The sequence below is a fragment of the Cyprinodon variegatus genome, unplaced genomic scaffold (genome assembly GCF_000732505.1).
Source record: "Cyprinodon variegatus isolate N-32 unplaced genomic scaffold, C_variegatus-1.0 Scaffold2571, whole genome shotgun sequence".
Taxonomy (NCBI): Eukaryota; Metazoa; Chordata; class Actinopteri; order Cyprinodontiformes; family Cyprinodontidae; genus Cyprinodon; species Cyprinodon variegatus.
In genome coordinates, this window is record NW_015153024.1 from 13,950 (window position 1) to 18,606 (window position 4,657).

A 4,657-nucleotide genomic window follows, 5' to 3' on the forward strand; every position below is an offset into this window, starting at 1 on the left:
AAACCCCATTTTTTTTTTTTTTTTTTTTTTTTTTTTTTTTTACATGCTATGGGTTTTGGATGCAGGCAAACACACTTTCAATAACTATCTTCAGTAAGCAAAACTGAAATACAGGCATTGACCACCAGGGGGTGATTGACGACACTGAATAAAACCTTGTTTGTTCAAAAATGTAATTCATCTATTTGCTGGTAAACTTCTAGGCTTTCAGGAACCTTTTATCACTATCACTAGAGTTTATCTAATAGTTACAGCAGAATTAAATTAATTAGTAATTGTAAAACAAGTCAAGTTTTTCAAATATTCTTTTTAAAGGGCTTTCCAAAAAATGTGAGACATCCATCTATGTTCGGTCACACTTATCGCAAGGGGTGCTGGTGCCTATCTCCAGCTGTCTACAGGCAAGAGGCGGGGTACACCCTGGACAATCATTCACACCTAAGGATAATTTAGAGAAACCAATTAACCTAACAATCATGTTTTTGGACTGCGGGAGGAAGGTGGAGTACCCGGAGAGAACCCACACATGGTAAGGGAGAACATACTAACTCCATGCAGAAAGACCTCGGGCTGGGAATCAAACCCAGAACCCTCTTGCTGCAAGGCAGCAGTGCTACCCACTGCGCCACTGAGCAACCTGAATGTGAGTCAATGAATTTTAAAATCAACTGAAGGCCTACTTATACGCACAGTTTAATTTCCCATTTTTGGTCCTTTCCTCTCTCTGTGTGACCAAAGTCCATCATGTTATGTTTCACAGCAGAGGAAGGACAAAAATGATAAAGTAAATAAATGGAAAAATAAAAGGTAAACTGACTGCAATGTAATTGACATAATAATAATAATAATAATAATAATAATAATAATAATAATAATAATAATAAAAAAGAAGGTTATCATGGAAATTATTCAGCTGCTAATATATATTTGTAACTTGTCAATTCAAAAAGGTATATTTCAACAAAAAAGGAAAATTGCAAAAGTCATCCCACAAAAAAAATCTAAGAATAGACATCACTTCCACAAATCTCGAAAATTTGGGGGGAAAAAATTGTTGCTAAATTGGATAGATCTTGTAGTAAACCCCAACTACTCGCTGAGAGTCAGTATGGATTTAGGTCACAAAGATCCCCAGAGATGGCTGTTATTCATTTAATAGAAGAGGTTACCAGGTTACCTGCTGGGTTATTTATAACTGAAATAAAGCATTTAATACAATTGATCATGAAATACTCATCAAGAAACTCAAGCACTATGGTCTAAGAGGATTAGTTTTGCAAAAAAAAAAAATCTTCATTCTATTCTTTTCTATCTCAGCAACAGGCAACAATTTGTGCAATTGGGTAATTTCCAGTCATAATTGCTTGTGGTGTTCCCCAAGGCTCAGTATTAGGACCAACGTTGTTTACCTTATACATAAATTATATATGTAAGGTTTCCAAAACACTTAATTTTGTGTTATTTGAAGGTGATACAAACATCTTTTCAGGGGGTGTCAGCTTTGGTGGAGGTTTTGAGGACCCAAATGCAGAGAGAAGTAGGCACCGATGGGTTTGGATGGTCTAATGTAATGCCAAGGGAAACAGAGGCAAAACACCAAAATACAAAAATAATGAAAACCAAACAAAACCAAAAAACTTCAGGAAAAATACTCAAGGGAAGCATGAGACTAGGAAGCAACAAAAAACATCTACAACACACAAGGAACCAGCACTGAAAGAAGGCTCTGGTACTCTTTTAATACCAGCACTATGATAATCAAGATTAAATTCCCCTTTGTAGGCTACCCAAGTTCTCCACAAAGATCCTCTATAGTAGAGATGCACAACTTGCACTAACCCACACACAGGAAACCTGACAATGGGAAGCTTTTGATAGAAAGAAATTAAGAGTCCTGTAAATTGAAAAACTGGTTTCATATTAACAAATTATCAGTAAATGTAGATAAAATCCAGTTTATAATATTTGGGAATTGTAAAAGGTATAGGGATTTACATGTAATAGTTGATAACATTCGGTTTTTGGGTGTATTAAGTCATAATAAGATGTGTTGGAAACCTCATGTTAAATATGTAAAAAAAAAAAGCTAGAAGTATTGCAGTTCTCTCTAATGCTGGAACATTGATAAACTACTCTGCCCTTCATATCCTTTACTATGTACTTATTTTTCCCATATCTAAGTTACTGTGTGGAAATATGGGGCGACACTCACAAAACTTCCCTTCAACCATTATGCACATTACAAATTAGCCATTCGAATTGTTCACAAGGTTGATATTTATTATCATACCAACAATTTATTTATAGATTCTTATATTCTGAAACTCAAACAGAAGTTTAAAAGTGTTAATATTGTTAATATTTCTAACAGTTTTAGCTCGCAATAATTAATTCATTTTTAACTGCTGGGGCTTTGTTCCAATACATTTTTTCACAGTTTTTTTTTTATCTGTAACAGCTCTTCCGCAGAAATTCAGCATCAATTTGTTTGATTCAAGTTTAGGTGTTTTTTTATTGTCTTTTATATGTTAAACAAACACTAACAGATTACATCAACAACAACACCAGTGAAAAACATTTCCCAGATTATCATGACACATCATAAGTGCTTCAGTAAATCACTGTCATCTCACATGATATCTCGTGACAAGTGGATTTAGGTTTTTGAAGAACACGAAAGCGAATCTATTTCAAGTTTCTCATCCTTAAAAGCCAAATCTGCCTTATCAAATGACCATATACCACATGATCACTTCCACATCCTGTAAAAACAGAACCTACTTCGTCCTGAGGCTCAAACAGAATTCTGCTTTCTTTTCAAAACATTTTCTTTTTTAGTTTGAAGGCTTTTTAACAACTGTTAGTGTACAGATGATTTGGATATTAAAATGTTTTTTTCCTGCCTCTAAATGTAAGTATCTTTTGAGAGTTTGGTTGAACTGCTTAATAGTATCTAATTATTATATCTATCTATGAGATTAAAAGTACATGTACTATTTATATTTTTTTAGGAATGCAAAACCTGCACATAAAAATTACTTCTGTTGCATAAAGTACCTTTAAAAGTAAAGTAAAGTACCTTTAAGAAAAATGTTTTAATGACTTGTAACCGACTTTATTGTCAGGGAGTCTAGGCTAAATGAATATTTTAGTTATCAACTAAGCACTAACTAAATAAATTAACCAGCAAAAAGCAGTTTTTTTTTGTTTTTTTGTTTTGCTAAAACTGACGTATCTTACTTAGGATTGCCAAATAATATTTTGCTATAGCTAAAGTTTAAGTTAGACAATAGACAATTCTTTCCTGTTGTAATAACTAAACATTTTCTTCCCTATCTCACAGGGAAAATTATCCTGCCATTCATGATGTTGTTCTGCTACCGTGGTTAGTTTGCATATCATGATTTTAGTTAGGCCCAAGCAGCGAAGGCTGCGAGAGCCTATTGCTATTAAAATTGTTATATTTAATCGTGGCCACTGGAAAATAACCCATCAGGAACACCCAGAAAGTGCAATGCCACATTTTCTGCTCCAGCTTTCAGTTTCTCACTTTGTCCTTTTCTCCTGGACCAGGATCCTGTCATGGGGAGAGGGACAAGAAAATCAAGCAGGAGGGGACCAACACACCATACAGCTCCTCAAGGTTTTTTTTTTTATTTTTTCACCATAAACTGTTGTCAGCCAAAAGATCATAGAGTCTTACTATATTATGATGGAAAGATGAATTCATTTGACAAAACCGTCCTCAGAGAAGTCCTAATGAAACTATTTCTAAACTCAGAATAGAAGACTGTAGTCTGGACAAATTTGCTGAAACTGATCTTATTTCTCCGATGGTTGGTAAGTAAAATCTTACCAAAGAGACCGAAGAAAATACTGTAATTACAAAAGAGTTTTAATTGCCCCTTTTTATAGGGCCTGATTCTCTGTAACTTTTATTTACCTCTAGAACCAATAGAAGTGAAAGCAACAGACACAATCTATCATGGAGAGAAGAACAACAACATCACAGTTGATTTGACCTTCGAGACCAAACCGGTCTGCCCCCAAAAGAACATATATTTAGTCATTTATTGTCTATTGATTCTGAAACAGACATTGTTATATGAGTATGTGGTCCATGATGGTGTTGAGGTGTCAGAATCTCAGGATGAACAGTTTTCAGGACGAGTCCAGAGAGACAAAGACGTCTTCAGAGAAGGACGAATCAGCATCCATGTATCCAGACTGAGGACTGAAGACTCTGGAGAATATGCCTGTAAACTGCAAATAGGCTGTTGCCTCGGCAAGGGCAAATTTACTCTTAATGTTACTGGTAAGTAGGTATACTGTAATAAATGTAAAAAATAAACAGTTCCTGTTTTATTTGGACATTTGAAATGTTTTTCTCCTGTCCTTCACTACAGAGCCTCCTCCATATGTGCCTCAGTTTACAACTGTCAGCCCTCCAACTGAAAATCAGGGAATGATTGGATTATATTCTATAGTATTTTCTCTTCTTCTTATAGTTTTGCTTTCATGTTGCATTATTTATGCTTGTCTCAGAAAAAATCAGCATGAGTCATCTGAAAGACAACCTCTTTGTATATTTGCAGCAAATGAGATTCTGTAACCTACCTATTCAGTCCTTTATGAAGACAGGAGATGAAATCCATAT

At 34.8% G+C, this 4,657-nt stretch overlaps 1 long non-coding RNA gene across 1 annotated transcript; it reads left to right on the top strand.

Moving 5' to 3' along the window:
* Window positions 1–2,774: 2,774 nt before the first annotated feature.
* On the top strand, window positions 2,775–4,317 carry LOC107080954. The gene is made up of 4 exons (XR_001481005.1): window positions 2,775–2,911; window positions 3,344–3,385; window positions 3,574–3,643; window positions 3,782–4,317. It is a non-coding gene; the product is annotated as an uncharacterized LOC107080954 (long non-coding RNA).
* Window positions 4,318–4,657: the final 340 nt, after the last annotated feature.